Source organism: Rhinolophus sinicus, chromosome 8 (genome assembly GCF_057876585.1).
Source record: "Rhinolophus sinicus isolate RSI-liver-muscle chromosome 8, RSI-T2T, whole genome shotgun sequence".
Lineage (NCBI taxonomy): Eukaryota > Metazoa > Chordata > Mammalia > Chiroptera > Rhinolophidae > Rhinolophus > Rhinolophus sinicus.
Genome location: NC_142508.1, coordinates 66,635,482 through 66,655,065, shown reverse-complemented (window position 1 = coordinate 66,655,065; position 19,584 = coordinate 66,635,482). Strand labels below are relative to the sequence as shown.

Below are 19,584 nucleotides of genomic sequence, written 5' to 3'. Positions count from 1 at the left end.
ATGATGAGATTTAGTGAAAAATCTATCTAAAGCATTTTGTGTTGTACTTAGCATCCAGTCAGTGGCCATTTTCACCACGGCCTCAGCTGCCACACCGTGGATCTTACGTTCCCGCAGAATGTTTCTGGTTCTGAAATTTCAAATCTCACTTCTGACCACAGCTTGTTTCTTCTCAGCTCCCTTAATCACCTGACATCTTTTGTGTGGCCTTATCATAACGGCCAATCACTTGAGCTGTTCTCCAAGCACGCCGCCTCCCTGCCTAGGCCTTTCCTTCATCCCACTGCTATACTCTGTCATTTTTGTCATTCTCTGGGTCTCTGCTCTATGTCTCCTCTGCCACACTTCCCAGAAGAACCCAGCCATGGGCCACACCAACCATCCGTCCCTGTCGTTGCCCCAATGAGCCCTTCCTCGTGCTGGAGGTAATGGCCCAGCCATGCCCTACCCTGGGCCCCATCCCAGCGGTGGCATCAACACACCCTGATCCCCAGACAGCTCTCTTCCACTGCTCCACTGTCCTGAGCCCCCAATCCCTCTTCTCCCCAGACTCACAACAGAGCACCTTGCTTCCTATTTCACAGTGACAAGAGTGGGATTCGGTGTAAACTCCCTCAATGTTTGGTCTCATCGCCCACATATTCAGAAGCCTCCACATCTCCCTACATCCTCCTCCCCCAAGGAAAGATGCATCTGCCTCCAACTTCCTTTGTACCATGCATCACTCTGGAGTCCGGCCCATCAGTTATCCTTTCTGTATTCTTTACTGCCAGGCATCTGCTCACCGAAGACCCCCCTCCCTCCAGCATATAAATATACTCAGACTTCCCTTACCTTAAAAAGAAAAGACAAATGTCCCCTCACCCTCCATCTCTCTCACACAGACAAGCTTCCTCAAAGAGCTGTCTACACTCCCTGTCTCTGCTCCTTCACCTTCCACGGGCTCTGCAGTCTGGCTTCCCAGGCAATTACTCTAAGAAGGTCAAAAACAAACGTGGAGTTGTACTTGACTCTCTTCCCTTCCTCACTTCTCCCACTGAATGATTCAAGGCTCCCTCAGTTCTGATTCTACCTGTGTAATAGCTTTTGAATCCTTCCCATCTCTCCTTCCCACTATCAGTGACGTGTGCCATCCTTCCAGACTCAGCCCAAGATATCTAACTCGTGCCCTCCCCCATCTGGCCCCGACTCCATGCCAACAAGGGAAAATAAGAATGTTCCTCTCCTTGCTCATCATCCTAAAAGGGTTCCTACTGAATCACAGGGCACAATCTGCTCTCCAATGCGTGTTGTACAAGGAAGCCCCTTTATGATCTGGTGGCACTGGACATGGCCACCAGAAGGACGAACTGAAGTATGGTGACTGAGAATCTAACTGGACGTGAGCTCCCCTCAGTCAGGGCACATACCCATTTCCTTCTTTTGTAAAATGCTTTTAGTAGGACTGAAAAGCTTTTCAGAACTTTCCAAGGAAACTCATCAAATGTAGCCCAAATTGGAATAATTTTATAGCATAATGGAAATGTCCTCTTCAGGAACAAATTTTATGTGGTTATTTCTTGAGATGGTTCTCCTAATACAGAAGGCAGCACTCCATGAGAAGATGCTGTGACGGCAATTTCCGTATGACCCGGGTGTTGTCTCACGTGACCTTTGCAAGTCCAGGACCAAAAGGCCCGTCCGCCTTCCACTGCAGACCCAACTGTTTGTGCAAACCCTCCATCCTCAGATTCTAGCATCCTGACCGAGCTACATGGGGCAGTCACTCCAATGCTCCTTTCCAGATGAGGACCCTGATATCCCAAAAAGAGAAGAGATTGTCTTTAGGTCCCACGTCCACTGTCTGTAGCAGAGTTGGGAAAGAAAGCTGATCTGCTGCCACTGTGATGTGGGATATCTGCCCACAGGAGCCCAGGGTCTACAAGGTCCAATATGAGAAAGCCCTTAGCAGTTGGGCCACATATGTGTTAGCACAGAGGCTGTAAAAGATACGAAGTCCCCGGGGCTACAAACAACTTCACAGATACGTGATGCAGGGGAGGGAAAGGAAAAGGAGATGATGGAGGAGACTCTAAAAAGAGGAGAAGGGATGGGATGTGCCCAGGAGGCACACCCACCACAGGGAGCCCAGGATGAAGGAAAAACAGAGCAGGCTGAGCCCTGACGCTCGGCCTCCAGCAAACTGAGCACCCGCCCCCTGCTGACATGAGACGCACTTGTGTCCTCTCTAAGAAACTGTTTTCACCAGAGCATTTGGTCTCGCCCTAGAATACCAAGCAGAAGGCAGTCAGATAACCACTCAGTTTGATTTGTCTTTCCCTCCCACCGGCTTTGTACTCCACGAGGTAACCACTCGGCGCCACTCCAGGCCCCTGGGGGCCCAGCCAGCTCCATGCTAAATGGCCCCCACCCTCCAACCAAAAGCAATGTGCCACTGATATTGCTGGCACATTGTTGTGACCCAGCATGGATCTGCCTCCCTTGCTCACACACACACACACACACACACACACACACACACACACACACACTGCACAACATGAGAATAAATGTAAAAGAACAAGCAGTAGAAGAGTGGGGGAGAGGTAAACTGGAGAACACTCCTTTATCTGAAAAGTGGCATTATCTCGGCCAAATACACACTTAACCTTTCTGAAGTTCAGTTTCCCTATCTGTAACATGAATACAGCAATCTTGACTCCACTTCCAGAGTTATTCTGTGGGTCCAAAAAGAGAACAGATATGGACACGCCTCATGGAAGGGAGCTAACCAAGAGCAAAGGGTCATCATTACCGTTCCCGGTTTTGTTAACTAGAAAGCCCAATGTGCTAAAGAGCTGCCTCTGCTTCCCATCACGTCCCAGTGACGTGCCCTGGTCCCGGTGGAGGCAGTGCTGGGGTCTGGGTCACCTTGTGTCCCGTGTGATCTGTTCACAGAATGGAGCAAGAGGAGCCTGCCTCCCCACGGAAAATAGCCCCCTGGGTGACGAATGAGAAGCACCCGTCTATTGATCCATTCACATTTCTGTCCAACCAGGTCTGGCAGGCACTGTCTGTCGGAGCCACACCTGTTGTGGGAACGCCAACTACCCCTCCCTCAATTCATCGCCACCCCCCCAAATTGTCAAAAAGGCATCATGATATATAGAACCCTCGCATGCCAAAAGGTAAGTGTTTAAATCTTTCATAAGATAGTCAATGGCCTTTATAAACCCTCAGACAAGAATTACACAGTGTCTGAGATGGGGCTGAAAGTCAATGGGAAATTGATTCTGTGTAGCGGGTGCTGTTTCAGGGAGGAGGCTCGCTGGGTGCCTTCAGGACAAACGTGCCTTCTGCCATATGCACCTAAGGCCTGGTGTGTCGCATGCTGAGAACACTGAGATATGAGGCCCATTTCTGGGCAGAAGCCCCAGGCAGCTGCAAGCTCCCGGCACAGGAAGGCCCTGGAGGGCATCGACCAGCATCAGGATGGTCATGAAGTATGTTTACCTTCCCAGAAACTGATGCTACCAGTACCAATCTGATGTCATTGCCTGCAACCCAGGCGGGGAAGGCAGAAGATGATAAAGGGCCATTGATCTGGTGGCAACCATCAGAGGCAGGCACACCTACAATTACTCTTTTTTGCTAAATGATCCCATTAGCCATTGGATCAAACACAATTAAAGAATAGGAGGATGCTGTGGTTATTTCTCTGCCAATACCCGTCGGCCTGATCCACTCTGTCTACCAAGAGGTGGCAAAGCAGGCAGCAAAAACCCCATTTCAGATTAGTGGAGCCTAGCCCTCCTGGCATGCCCACTCTTCCTGCAGCACGAGCCTGGGCACACCAAGGATGACTAGGGGTCAGGGGTGAGTGGATGGGTTTTAGCAGATACATCAAACAGCCCCCTCATCCTGGGAGGCAGCGGGTGCAGTGAAAAGAGCACCCACTTTGGAGTCAGGCCATCTTGGAGTTTGAAACCTGGCTCTGCAATTTCCTAACCTAGTGACCTCACAGAAATGCCTTACCTGCCCGGGGCCAGTTTCTTCATGTGTAACCTGGTGGTGATTATAATTCTGTGTCACAGGGCTGCTGTGAGGATGAAATGTGACAGCACAAGCTGTGTGGGGGGCACAGAGCAGGCACTCCATGACTCTCAGCTCCGTTCACTATCCAGCGCTGAGCCCAGAATTGAAAAAGCAGGAAGAGCTCTCTCTTGGAAGCAGATAGCCCAGAATCAAGCAAGGAAATGGTAACGTGTGCCAGATACTGGAGTCAGTGTTTGTTGTACACGATCTCACTCCTCCTTCCTTACACCCATTTTACTGGTAAGGACACTGGAGCCTGAGGAGTTCTAAGATGTCAATTCCTCCAACAGGAGCAAACACAGGACGTATTTACTGCATGCTTACTCTGCACCGGGCACCCTCCGAGGGACCCCAGCTACAAGGATGAACAAGACAGAGCTGCTCCAAGGTCAAGTTTATGGCAAAGCCTAGACCAGAATCAGGATCTCCTGCCATCAAGTGCTGGCTCCTTTTCTGTCCCCTGACACTTCCCCAGTAGGAAGGACTCCTCAGAGAATCACTGCATGCTCAAGCTCAAAGTAGCCTTCAATTTGCTCCAGTCTCTCCAGCTTGTTTTACAGATGACGTCGTGTTTCTGAAGGCTACACAGTGAGTGGGGAAAGGAGCTGTGACCTTGAAACAAGACTGGGAGAACCAAGACTGGTCAGAGCCTGCTTGTTTTCTGGAATACCGCCTGGTACCCCCACCAGGCCTGGTCTATAGGAAGCCAGCCGCCCAGAGTGTGCTGTGGACTGTAGGGGGTAGGTAGAAGCTGAAGGGCTTGGTGCACTTGAACTATGCAGAAATATTTGCATAGCCCACAAGAAAAATCACCTCATTGGGCTCCAATAACAGGGTGAAGTGGAACAGCACCCCAGCATCCCCGTGCCTCGCTTTACAGTTAAGTAATGCTGTTGGTACTGATGGCCAGGTGTCTTTGAACTGAAAGGAGCTTTATTTGAAAGCCCTTCAGGGTGCCAGAGAAACAGTCTTTTTCCACCCAAGGCAGGCTGGCTGCTACAGAGAGGCAGGAGCAGGGAGCAGTGTGGTGGTGGGATTATTAAGGATGGGTCAGGCAGGAAAGGACAGCAAAGAAGAGCTTCCCTGTTGTCAGACAGAGTCACAAATAAACACTTGCTGGCAGCTGGAAATTCAGCTCTTAAACCGTGCAAAATGAGAAAAACCCGATGTGGTCAGAAAGGGTACATTGTCTGATGGAGTGGGACAGCACGAGTTCAAGTAGAGAGTCACTCAGCCGTTTGCATCAGCATATAGTGTGAGGGGCTTGGAGCTCAGCCCCTGTCTTTCCTCCCTGGAAAATGGGCACACAAAAAGATCCAAGGGCTTAGAGGTGATGTTTCCTTGCTGCCATAAAATGGAAAAGCCCAGCAGAGATTCCTCTATTCGTCTATAAGATGAGGTCTTGGTACCGACTACATACCAGTTCCAAGCCAGGCACCGGGGACTCAGCTATGAATGGGACAGGCTAGCTCCCTGCCTTCCTGGAATTTAAAATTCAGCATGGAAAACTAACATAGCGGAATACCATCATAAAAGGGACTGTGGTGTTGGCCTGGTGTGCCTGTGAGGCCAGAGGAGGAGGCAGTAGGAGCTTGGAGATGGCAGTGGAAGGTCTGAGTGGCTGGAGAAGTGACCAGCATGGTAGAGAGACTGGCTTCATACACAAGGGTTAGGCAAATAAATAAGTGCATGGAGGATAATGGTCAGAGGAGGGATTTACAAACACGGAAAGGGAGATTAGAATTAGAGGTATCGAGGTGCTAGATTGGGAATAAAGGTATCGGTATGAATTCATATTATTAAATACATACATAAGTAGATACGGAAATCTGTATAGATCAGTGGCTGTCAACCAGGAGCATTTTTTTGTCCCTCAGGGGACAATTGGCAAGCCTGGGGATATTTCAGGTTGTAAAACCCGGGCGGGGGAGGTTGCCTCTCCTGACATATAGTGGGTACTGGCAAGCGATGCTGTGAAACAGCCTATAATACACGGGACAGTGTTACAGATAACAAAGAGTTACCCCAGCCAAAATGCAAAATGTCAATAGTGCCCTAATTAAGAAACTGTGATACAGGGAGCTGTGTGTGTGTGTGTGTGTGTGTGGACAGATCATTAGATGTGTGTATGTACATAATCATACATAGATTTCCGAGCTCCATTGGCTCATTGGACCTAGACGCAGTGACACAGAAGTAGCTCTGAACACACCCACAGCCCAGATCTTGGCTTCTAAATACCATTCTCTGCTCAAAGGAATGAGATTTCCCTGGAGAAATAACCGATTCCAAAGCTGGGGCAGGAAAAGTTCAAGGTGACCTTGGAACATCTTTCAGCTCCAGAAAGTAAAGAAGTGCTCAAAGAATGGGGGGGACATGTTCAAAAGGTCACGAAGAGTCAGCCTGAAGAGTCTCCCACTGCCAAGACTGAGATAATTTCAACATCAAAATAAATAATAATAGGAACATATTTAACCCATTGAATAAGACTCTATGCATCCGCACTGGTATAAACAAACTAACAAATAAATAAAGGAAAAGGGGAAGCTCTTCCTTAGAGTAAATACCAACCAACCAACGTAGAGAAATCATGAAAATCACCATGACAACCATCACAGAGGTGGTTAATCCAGCAGGAAGGATCCATAGATGCCAAGGCGAGTGCAAGATACTGAAATTATGAACGGACACTGGTGACTTTGTGGTTAGAGAAGCCTGGCACATGCCAACTTGACCAGGTGACCAAAATTGGCCCGGTAGGGTAGGATGGGTTGGCATGGTGTGGCCCACTGAGAAGATCATAGCATCATTTCTGTGGTATTTCTTCCCAAAATGGACAGCTGGATTTGGATCCTTAAGAAACAGACTTAGGCTGAGGAACATGCTATGGAAGAAAAATCCTGTCCTATTTAGAAGTGTCAGGTCATTAAAATGAAGGAGACTAAGGAACGGTTCCAGATTGGAGGAGGCTAAAATGACGTATGCAACTCGTGATAGTGGATGGAGTCCTGGACCAGAAAGAAGGCTTCGCTGCTGGGGCAGTTGGGGATATTTGAACAGGGTTGGAGAACAGTGCCGATTTCCTGATTTAGATAGTTGTTCCGGGGTAGGTTAGACAGTATTCTTGTTTTGAGGAAATGTATACTGAAGTTTTTAGGGAGGACAGTATTATAGACAACCTACTTTCAAATGATGAGGACAATGAATGATGATAATTCGTATGCTTACACACATATAGGTGTACACTCACACAGAGGGAGAGCGAGAGAGAGAAAGAGCGAGTGATGGAACAAATGAAGCAAAAATGTTTAAAAATCATGACTTTTATGAAATTTTCAATGATTTTTTTAAAAGAATGTACTATATTAATTCTGTTTTGCAAATTACAAAATTATACTCATACAATATAATACCCATATTATATATACACACATATGAAAACTATGAAGAAAATACTTATGGGTATCTGGGTGACTTAATTATGGGGAATTTTTCGTCCCTTTTTTTTATATCTCTCCATGTGGCCCAAAATTTCTTCCATGATTATCTATTGCTCTACAATTGGAAAACAGCATTATGCATATTATAAAAAAGAAATAATGAAGTTGGATTCAAGGCCATTATTCCTCCATTCAAAACTGGCCACCCAGTTAACCAGTCACAGAACTGCCTGCCAGCTCCTCAGCGGATCCCCCCCAGCCCGGCTGGGATGAGGCAGAAAGAGCTCAGGCTAGACGTCTGTCAGCTCCAGGCTGAGCTGTGGTCCTGCACATTAGGCAGGCCTCCCTCATCTGGGCAACATAGTTCACAGTCCCTCCCTCAGAGCGTCCTTGAGACCCAAAAGAGACTTGGGATATAGACATGCTTGTGAACCTGTGAAGTGCTTGTACATGGGAGGTAATATGAACACACAGGGAAATAAATCGTCAGCACTCTTATAATTAATATCTACCAGTCATTGGGGCAAGCCCTTCACCACCTTTCACACAGTCAGTTCTCACAACCATTATTAGTAAGCATACCCATTTCACAGGCGAGGACACGGACGCACAGGGAAGTTAAGGATCATTTGTCTAAAGTCGTCTCTCAAAGTGGTGGAATCGGGATTCATTCCCGGGGCTGACCATAAAGCACATGAGCAACCCACCTGTACCACCTCTGTGATGCCTGCCTTCCCTCTGGGAAGGGATGGTCCCCTTATTCTAAGACGCCCTCCAGGCCCAACAGAAAGCACCGTTAAGCAGACTGTATATGTCTGAAGCTCACTGGTCTCAGTGGCAGCTGCCTTCCTGGGCTTTTCTCCCACCAGGAAAGTGACCTCTGGGTATCTCATTTTGTGCCCTCCAAGCCATCCAACATTGTGCTCTGGCTCCAACAATGCCCCTTCGTAAATGCCCCTGCACTTCAAGGCTGCCCTTGTTGACCATGACAACCCACAATTAGCCAAGTAAAAATACTGAGACAGAGGAGAACATATCCCGGTGAGCGTCCGCCTGAGCCTGGCATCCCACTTTGGTGATTCTTGGGACAAGGTCATTTGGAGTGTGGGGGCAGAGCCCCAGAAAGTAGTTTCCAGGCTCTCGGCCTCACATAGACAGGTGCTGGCTCAGGTAGTAAATGGCCATCAACTGTGATTGCATGGCCATCAGCTGTGGCTAGTTGGCCGTCAGCTGTAACCAGTGAGCCATTGGCCACTAATATAACTGCTATGGCTACGCTAGCAGAAAGAGGAAAAAGAATGGGGGTTAGCAAGAAGATGGTGGCTGCCTGGCAAGAGCGGATTGCAGAGAGGCGGATGCCGCCAGCGAGAATATAGTGGTATGACTCCCCTACCTATGGCTGCGTTGGTGTTCCTTTTTGGCCTCACCATGTTCTGCGTTCTTATGTGGGGAGCAGGACCAGAGACCCCGCAGGCCTCCCCGCATGACATGGAGGAAGTCAAGTTGTGCCTGAGTGTCATGCGGGAGACCCCGCTCCCTGCGCCATTTGTCATGCGGGGCGGCCTGCGGGGTCTCTGGTCCCGCTCCCCATACAAGAACGCAGGATATGGTGAGGCCAAAAAGGAACACCCACGGAGCCATAGGTAGGGGAGTCATACCACTATATTCTCTCTGGCGGCACTATACTCTCACTGGAGGCTGGATCCACACTGTCCGCAAACCGCCATCCACACTTGCCAGCCCAGCCGCCATCTTCTTGCTAGCCCCCATTCTTCCTCTCTCTCCTTTCCCTCCTAGCACAGCCACAGCAGTTATATTAGTGGCCAATGGCTCACTGGTTACAGCTGACGGCCAACTAGCCACAGCTGATGGCCATGCAATCACAGTTGGCCATTTACTACCTGAGCCAGCACCTGTCTATGTGAGGCCGAGAGCCTGGAAACTACTTTCTGGGGCTCTGCCCCCACACTCCACCCCTACAGGCTCTCGCCTCACAATCTACGCGACAAGCGTCTTCCGCGAGGGGACCTGTGTGAGGAGCCTGGAGGTGAACGCAACATCCTGGACACAGCCAGGCTCTCTGGGCACAGCCAGGGTTTCTCAGGGCACCACCAGTACTTCTGGGCACAGCCAGACTTCCTGGACTTCTTAGGGTACCACCTGTCTTCCCGGACACAGCCAGGGTTTCTCAGGGCACCACCAGTGCTTCTGGGCACGGCCAGACTTCCTGGACTTCTTAGGGTACCACTAGTTTCCCCGGGCACAGCTAGGATTTCTCAGGGCACTGCCACTCTCTCTGGGAACAGCCCGACTTCCTGGGCACAGCCAGGGCATCTTCAGGGCACAGCCAGACTTCCTGGACTCAGCCAGGGCTCTCAGGGCACTGCCACTCTCTGTGGGCACAGCCACACTTCCTGGACACAGCCAGGGCTCTCAGGGCACTGCCACTCTCTCTGGGAACAGCCCGACTTCCTGGGCACAGCCAGGGTATCTTCAGGGCTCAGCCAGACTTCCTGGACTCAGCCAGGGCTCTCAGGGCACTGCCACTCTCTCTGTGCCTCTCAGGGTACCCTGCTGGAACAACAGCGACTCACAATCAAGGTGCTTACATATTCTCAATGGCGGCCAGTCAAGAGACAAAAGCAAATATCCCCCAGATCCACTAACAACAGTTCCCAAACAAACAGTCAAGCGGTCCATTAAATTAGGGATGGAAGGCAATTCCCCATAGTCCATAGTCATTCACCAGGGCTGTCCTGGGGGTGAGGGACGACCTTGACCTCACCCTCATCTCCCACGGAGGACTCAGCAAGCCTTTCCTCCTGGGACTACAAGTCCTGCATCCGGGCTGCCTGAGCAGGAACTTCCCCGGCCCACAGGGCTGCAACGACCTTTGCTTTCTCCGGCCTGTGCTGGTTGGGGAACCGTCCACATCTTTCCACCTCTCCACGGGGCTCCATCTCTCCTGCAGCTGCATGGCTTTTCCTGTGCTGGTGGGAGAACCGTCCACGTCCTCCCACCCCTCCACGGGGGTCCAGCTCTCCGGCAGCTGCTCCTCCTGGTCTTCCTGAGACTCAGTGTTCATACACACAAACTGCTCCACCGCCCTTCGGGGAGCTTTGGCCGGCACCATACCCTGCTCGCTGCGCCATTTGTCATGCGGGAGACCCCGCTCCCTGCGCCATTTGTCATGCGGGGCGGCCTGCGGGGTCTCTGGTCCCGCTCCCCATACAAGAACGCAGGATATGGTGAGGCCAAAAAGGAACACCCACGGAGCCATAGGTAGGGGAGTCATACCACTATATTCTCTCTGGCAGCACTATACTCTCACTGGAGGCTGGATCCACACTGTCCACAAACCGCCATCCACACTTGCCAGCCCAGCCGCCATCTTCTTGCTAGCCCCCATTCTTCCTCTCTCTCCTTTCCCTCCTAGCACAGCCACAGCAGTTATATTAGTGGCCAATGGCTCACTGGTTACAGCTGACGGCCAACTAGCCACAGCTGATGGCCATGCAATCACAGTTGGCCATTTACTACCTGAGCCAGCACCTGTCTATGTGAGGCCGAGAGCCTGGAAACTACTTTCTGGGGCTCTGCCCCCACACTGAGAAAGCCACTTCTTTCGGGACCAGAATCACACAGGTTACCCCCAGCGATCACTGGTGAAGAATTTTGCTTATCTAATTGTTTTTTGAAAAAAAATTGCTTTTATTTTTAAAAATAATAATTATAAAGAAATCACCATCAACACCAACAACAAAAAACCTTCAGAGACTACACTTGAAATGAAACAGCCATTCCTTTCCACCTATTAAAAGGTGCTTAATTTCTTTCAGAATGAGAGCTTCCCTTTGACTGTGGGAATTATGGCAACAGCGTGAATGCTCGATAGGTGAAAAAGATCAACAGGTGTTGTGAGATGAAGAACTCTCCTTAATTGTGGGACTGTCTTAGCTAAGCCTCGGTGTTTCTATTCTATGGTTTCTTTTGTTAAAATTGAGGTGAGAAGCAAACAAAACTACCTTGAAAATTAGGAGCAGATAATGTCGCGCTGCTAGAGACATGAAAGGCAACAGAATCCTACAAGATCATTTGAAAAAGGAGAAAACAAGCCCTGGACAGTTGATACATCTGACTCAATGTCACACAGGCACTTTGTGGTCCAGCTGACACCCCAAAGTCATAAGCCCCAAACAATCAGCACTTGGAATGACTCTGATGAAAATCATTTACATCATGGGTTTGCAGCCCCGAGACCGAAAGATCATTGACGGCAGGCACTGTATATCTTTAGCCTACAGACAGCACTCGTAAGTACCCAATAGGCATTTCTTCAGCAAAGAAATTAATGGTTTCCGATATAATTTTACTCGAATTCTAAAAGCATTTGAAAACATCTATTTCTAAACATTTTTATTTGCATTTAAAATAAAGCTCTATATGGCCAAACCCAGACAGGTGCCGTGCACGTGTTTACTAAACAAAAGATGACGGGTGTGTGATAATTAATCAGTTGGCATTGACTGAAGCTCTTAATGAAATGAAGCACGAACTGTTTGAGAAAGCAATTGAAAGTCAGCACACATGCCATGAATCATCTCTCGAATGCACATTTATTAAATCAGAATTCATAACTTTGATATTTTATCTAACAGGTTTGCTACCCTTTTGAGACTCTATTGATGGATAAAAAGACAGATGTTTCCAGAGCTAAATTGGAGGAGGGATGGGCGAAGGAGAACACAACCAGACGTCAATTAAAGAAAGCAGGCAGCAAAATGCCATTACCCGATGTTTGGGTTTTGTGTTGTCATCTTCAGGTAAAATTCAAACAAATATTTGCTAGTGAACAGGCACAAAAGCAGGTTGCAATGCTGGAGGTTTCTGGGATCTGCCTGAGAACAGGCAGCTGTTTTGATGGTGCAAGAGGCAACCGTCGGTTTGGGGGTTCCAGAGCTGATTGTCCTGAAGGGAAACTTTAGTCAAACAAGAGTCAGATTAATGCAAAACCCTATTTTTACTTCCTGAGGGTACCGGAAAGCTGGAGGGGATCAGAATCCTCTCTCATTTTTCAGGCTCTTCAAAGGCACCTACCTGCTCCTTTTCGTGGAAGCAAATATATATCACATCAATGTCACACCCCGCCACTATTGTCCCAGGCACCTTTTTGGGTGAGCAAATGAAAGTGGACTGAGAAGCCTGTGAAGCTGTTTAGTTCTTTTGACTGCTGGCGGCAGTAAATTGGTGGATCAAGGTGACATCATCCCCCATGGCTCACAATTGCCACATTTCTTAGCGTCTCATATTCATAAAAGCAGACCTGCAATCCTTCTAGGCAGCCCTCTTGTGCTGAAAGTAAAGGAGACCTTCCCTTTTAACTGCTTTGACACCATGGGGCCATTCTCCTCCAAAGCCTTTCAAGCCCACCCTTTTGCCAGCCAGAATCATGGTCTAGCTGCTGACCGACATTTCTGTGGAATGTTCTGGCACTTTCTTTGCACAGAACAACACACGTCTAAATAATAACTTTTGCCCATCATAACCTGACTAGATTGCTAGAACTGCAGTAATAGGACAGTCAGAAGAGTGGCTTGAATATCAATACAGTTAAAGAAAAATAACTATAACCGTCTCAGGTTATCATATGAGGTAGCCACGGCATCTCCCTTTTTTTATGTGAAGCAAAGGACATTTGATTTCAAAGCCAAAAGCAACCAGAAGAAACAGCCCCTGCGTTGTACAAGCCAAAAGTTGCCAATGAATGCAACACACACGTTGCCACCCTCTCTTCCATCTCTTTGTTTTGAAGCAAACTGGAAAACTCGGTGTTCTGCAGGACGCAGGAGTTTGTGACTGATGTCCCCCGGTCCTCGTGTCCAGTTGGGATTGCGGCCTGGAATGGGGCAGCACATCACAGCAGCATTTCTCTAGCTCAGTGGTTCTCGACCAGAAGTGTGTGTCACCACCACCTGGGGGGTGGGGAAACCATGGATGGCTGGGCCCCACCCCCAGCGTTTCTGATTCAGTACGTCTGGGATGGGGCTCCAGAATTGGCCTTTCTAGCAGGTCCCAAGGAATGCTGACGTTGCTGGTCCAGGACCACAGTTTGAGAATCACAGCTGTAAGCAAAGCCTCACTGGCAAAACCCTGATACTTTCTACGAGGTAAGATGGATGCTATAGGATTCATGGGCCTTTGAGTCTGCAATCCCATCTTGTTTCAATGCCTCCAAACAAACAAGTTTGCTGTATTTTTATTTTTTTTTTTACTTCTTCTTTGTTGTTTGCAGTACTATACCAGTCCTGAGTTTATTAATATCTAGAGCAAGACAGAAGCTCATCTTTATGTCATTGGTCATTATAGAATCATTACTGTAGGGGGAAAAGTATTCCAGACCCTACCACAGTCCTGGGTCCCAGAGGAATCTGAGACCAGAGAGGGTGAGACACATGCCTAAAACCACAAAGCAGAGATGGCCCTAAAACCCAAGGTTGTAAACAGCCAGCGTAAGCCCTTCCCTCTAACTCAGCCCAACAGGCGGGTGCGTGAAATACGTGGTTAAACCAGGCAGAGTAATTTCCCATTTACAAGACGTGCCTCCTTGGACTAGTGGCTCCATCCGGTCGGCTACACTTCAGAATCCTCTAGGGAGCTTACAGACTGTAACGACAGCAGGCCTCACTTCAGAGAATCTGATTCAACTGTTCTGGGGTGGAGTCCAGGCAGAGAATATTTTTAAAGCTCCCCAGGTAATTCTAAAGTGTACTACAGCTTGAGAACTGCTACCTACACTGGCAGAATGTCCGTTCTCTAGCACGGTGCTTCTCAAACATCAGTGGGCGGACGAATGCTCTCCTCTTCTAGTAGCAAGGCCCTAGCAGACTCTTAGTAAGCACGTGTTGGGTAAAGGACTAGCACAGAGCTCTTTTAAAAACCCCAGACCAACCTCATCAGCATCACCCGGGAACTTGAGAGAAAAGCAAGCTCTCGGTCCCTTTCCCAGATGTAGTGATCTCAGACCCTGGGGGTGGAGCCCAGCAATCTGTGTATTAGCAAGCCAACTAGAACTCTAGATGGTTCTGACCTAGGCTACCCATGAGGACTCCTAGAAGAGAGGAATTGTAAAATGGATGGAAAAATTTAGTTAGAAACACAAAGCTATAGTTAGAGTCTGTCGGAGAATAATGACGCATTGCCCCACAAAGGTGGTGGTGGGCAATCATTGTGGTAGGAGTTCAGGGTCGGTGGGAAAAGGAAGGAGCCCAGCTCCTCCAGAGTAGATGATGTGTGAAGGGCAGGGTGGAGATGAGGCTGGGAGTCACTGGGACCCTGATGGCAGACTCAGAGATAGCGGGTTACACATTTGTGTGAGAGAGAAGGGGTTGGGGACAGCAGCCATTCCACCAGAGAGCAGAAGGCCATCCCCAAGCGTGCAGGGCACAGGGAGGCTTCTTGACCCTCACAAAGATGCTGCAGGTGAAACACTGCAGGTAAGTGAAGCAGACAAGCAACATGGGCTCCTGGAAAACACGTGGACTTAGAGACCCCAAAGATCCTGGCTTTGGGCTCCTGGCCATGAATCCTTGAGCAAAAGAGTTATGTTGTCTGGACTCGGGGTTCATCACCTCAGAGACGAGCCTCGGGTGCTGCAAAGTTATCCAAGCAGCTAGCACAGTGCCTACAAAGTAGTGCTGTGCAAGCATGAGAGCTGTAATTAGTTTCAAATAAGGAAGCGTGGTCCAAACTCACCGTCCTTGCGGTACAGTGAAGGGATCTGGAGAGGTGAACCACTCACGAAATCACAAGGGAGGAAGTGGCCTTTTCAGTCGGGAAAGCACAGGTGAAGGGTGCGCCATCTTAGAATCCTTCCTGGACCTCGTTGCTGGGTTCCCCGGCTAGCCCACACAACCCACGTTAACCCGGCTTCTCCTTGAGTCTATGTGTACAACCCTGAGAGGAGGGACCACTGACAAGGACAGGTGAGGGCATCGCACCCACTCTGCAGTCCACCTGGTCTCTGTCCAGACCCAGGGCCAGTGCCACCAGCCCTTTGAGGTGGGAGAGTCAGATGTCAGTGTGCTTTCCCCACCCTGCGGTTTGCATAGCCTTTAAACCCAAGAATGCTGGATTCAGAGTGGCCTGCAGCAAATAAAACCAAGGGAGGCGCTTTTTGGAGTATCGTTAAAAAAAAAAAAAAAAGTAAAAGGACTCCACCTAAAGAAATTAACTTAAAAGCATATGGAAGCCGCCAAAAGCTCTCTGCCTTCATTTTAGAACTGAAAGGGCACAGTCTGGCTTTGAAAATGAGCTCACGCAGCAGGTATGCATGGTTCAGCGAAATGTGAATCCAGTCCTAGCTCCACCATTAACTGATCACATACCCTGGGAAAGGAACACATAGCGAGTGAGTTCCATGCCCCAGGCCTGGGGAGGGCTGCTTCCCCATATTCAGATATTGTTTTTTATTCAATAATTAATAAGTGGTCATTGTGGGGCAAGCATTGCGCTAAAAACTGAGGAACAAAAGATGAATAATTGGGGGAGGGTACTCTGTTCAGCCCTCCAGGGGTTTACAGACTAGACTGCTAGACAAAACGGCTCTCATTGAATCCTCCCGATAACACTGTCAAGTGGGCATTGCTCTCACCCCCATTTTACAGATAAGAAAACTAAGACCGAGAAAAAGAAAAAAACTACTGATGATTGAGTGGCAGAGCTGGGGTTCGAACCCAGGACCTCGTGTCTCCAATGACAAGGCTACTGCAAGTAAGTCCCTCCCCCTCTTTCTAACCCTCAGTAGTGCCATCATTAAAATAAATGACTGGATGAAATAAACTCTTGGTTCCCCTCTGTCTCTATCTATGCTTCCAGTTGGATCAAACCCTGGGGTTCAAGGAAAATGTATACGTGTTCATAGCCCATTGGATGTTAAAGCCAATTCATCCAAACCTGTCATCTGAGACCCAGAGAGGAGAAGGGAATTGCCTGAGGTCAGACAGCAAGACAGTAACGAACAAGGACGTGAATCTCCTAATGCTTGGGTCTTTCCATTTTTAAACAGACACACACATATACCTAAACACCTCAAATAATGTCATTTGTCATAGTTATGTTTTACTGCTAGGAAAAAAAACACAAGAGAAAGAAAGGACACTGTTTTCCCATCTAGCTTGGGTGCTTAAGTATGCTCTCTGTTTTGAGGGGGTTGGGGGAACCTCCAGAAAGCTTCACCTAGCTAACAGGAATCTCGGCTCTCCCCAGGGCTCCCTGAAGTCTAACAGATAATGCTTGGCTCTTTCATTCCCCAGCCCCAGACAGAGGAGGGATAAAGAAGAATGCTGTAAATCAGCCACCACATAATCATACATTTTGAGAGTTGGCTTGTAATTAGTCTATATTCATAGTGCTGTGTGGGTAGAGAAATCTGCAGCCAAGGAAATTCTGAAAACTAACATGTTTGTTTCAGTGACTGATCTGCAGGAACCATATGCCAAGTGACAGCTGAGTCCCTCCCCCATCTGAGAGCAATGAGAGAACCTAAGGCCACGCGTATTCGCACACACACCTTGATACAGCCTTTCCTGCTTCCCCCAGGTTCACATCACCTCCTCTGGCTCTGGTTTATCCTTCTTCTGGTTGCCAAGGTTTCCCCTCAAGAAAGCAAAATTTGTATCAACCTGGCTGACTTCTCAGGGATAATAGCATCAATCAGTGAGTTGGGGGCGGGGAGAAATGGCAGCTGACTTACACGGAGACATTCACACTAGGAAGGGTGCCAGATGTTCAGCTGTATTCAGTCCTCCTAGCAGCCCTATAAGAGTCACTCTACCACCTATGACTTATGCTGGGTCTACACACTGAGTGTCCTAGAGTCGTTCTATTAAGATTGGATTCACAGAACCATCTTCTTTTGTGCAGTGATAATAACAATCATGAATACTAAAGACCAGGACTTGCAGTTTCCAAATTGTGTGCATATCAGACATCTCATTTGAGCCAGGTGAAAACTTAAAGTTTGACTTTGTATGTATCTAGTGATTTGGGCCTTGTATTGACAAAATCAATATGTTACATCCTCTAGGAAAAGGAAAACACAATCTTAATCTTACTTTGCTGAATTTCTATGTATGGCAAATCCCAAACTGCCCTCCTCTCCTTTCTGGAAGACCTTAGTAAAGCTGTAGGGCAGGGACTCTGGAGGTGTCACTCATACACAACCTTCATGTAGGTGCAGGCAAAAAGGTGGGTTTCCTCATCTTCAAGGAACTTTACCAGATCAACCTTTTCAGGGTGTCGACTCCCTGCCTGCAGCTCTACTTCCATACGTCTGCTTAGCCAGACACAAAGAGACCCTGTGCACCCAGGACGGTATGCAAACAGGAGAAGTGTTAGTTGGGCGTGGAACTCACATGATGTAATAACCCACATATTAGGCATTTAACTTAATTCTGAGCACATCTTCTGCAACTACAAATGCCCCCGCCCCTTGTGTACCACAGTGGACATCTGTTGTCCGCTGTTTACAACCAGAGCTGATTTATTTTTTCATCTGCACTACCCAGCCCAATTCCTGGCACACAGTACATGTTCAATAAGTATTGTTGGCTGACTCCATGAATCAAACAGAAGAACTAGGAGAGCTATAGCTCCCAATTTGTAGGTTTGTGTGATTGGGTCTTTTTGCCATCCCCCCAGGGTCTAAGACAATAAGTCTCAATTCTTGCACCAAAATCACAACCTGAAGGTTATTTGAAGAGTGGGGATGCGGAGATGGGGTGTTTGCAGAGTGATACAGCAGAATCAGCTGGGGAGCTCTGAAAATATACTGATGTCTGGCACCACACTTCACTTGGTCTAGGAACCAGCTTAGGTACCTTCTAAAGACTTCTCAGGTGATTCTTACATACAGGCAGGAGGCAGGGGCAATCTCACAGCCATGGTTCTCAAAGCGTGGTCCCAGCACAGCCGCTGCCTCACCTGGGTACTTGCTAGAAATGTGACTATTTGGGCTCCCTTCCAATTCACTGAAAAATAAACACCGGGGCTGCTTTGTTTTGAGCAAGCCCTCCAGATGAGTCTGGTGCACTAAAATGTGAGAACCCCGGAACTGCAGCAAGGGAGGCCAGGTGCTTGTTCCCTTGGCTGTGGGCCCAGTGTGGGGAGATGGGGTAAGAGTCCTTCCTTCCACCCGAAGTCTGAGATATAGAATCTACAGCTCAGGACTGCAGGAGCCGCCACAGCTCCAGGGCATATGTCACTGTTCTGTTCTAAAAATTGCTACATCTGTACCTGCACAAGCTAATAAAAAGTCTTCCCACAGGGTTGAGAGCTTTATTAGGCACTGACGTGTGCCCAGATTCTTCCCGGCCTTCTCTGGGCTACATGGTAGGGCATGCTCCCCAGGACAGCGGCTGCCCCAGCTCCTCCCAGCTCCTCCCAGCTCATGCCCTGAGCCAATCAGGATGTCCCGTGCAGCCTCTAGCATCTTTGGCTTGTTCTCTGTGGGGTCTGCCTTCATCTGGGGGTCGTGCCTGCTAAACTTATTCTTTATTCACAGTCTCCCCTCCCCAGCACCCCTCAGTCTCAGGTTCCTACAGCCTCTATTTGGAACTTTCCCAAGATCAGTCCACATGAAGGGGCAATTTCCTAGCTGCTCAGCCTCAGGCAGAAGTCCTGAGACAAAGGGGAGAAAGCTGGGGGCCCCTCAGAAAGACCAAACGGGAAAGCAGGGCCAACAGAAGAGAGGACAGCAATTTACCAGCCTGGTGAGAAAGGAATTGGGGTTTCAGTGCCAGGCAGGCCCACTGCCCACCTGGCTCCCTTCTGATGAGCTCAATGACCATTCTGAATCTGAGATGCAGTGTGCACATCTGTGCAACTGGAGAAAAGTACTGTCAGCCCACTGGGGAAGTGCTCAGTGAACTGTGAAAATATGTGATCTTATGTTGTTGTTTTCCCAGGTCCTCGCACAACGCTTATCTAGGAAGGAGAGAGGAAGGGAGGGAGGAAGGGAGGAATGGAGGGAGGTTAACCGCAGCATAAATGAAAAAGCACACACATTTCTCCA

General features: G+C 48.7%; 1 long non-coding RNA gene across 2 annotated transcripts in view; it reads right to left on the bottom strand.

Annotated features, from left to right (window-relative positions):
* The window catches only part of LOC141567688 (uncharacterized), a 398,636-nt gene that overhangs the window by 274,622 nt on the left and 104,430 nt on the right, over positions 1-19,584 (bottom strand). The window contains exon 1 of one of the 2 annotated variants that reach the window (XR_012490509.2): positions 15,267-15,438. The exons of the other annotated variant lie outside the window; for it this stretch is intronic. This is a non-coding gene — a long non-coding RNA (uncharacterized LOC141567688). Of the gene's footprint in view, positions 1-15,266; positions 15,439-19,584 lie in introns of those variants that run through there. 2 annotated transcript variants of the gene reach the window in all.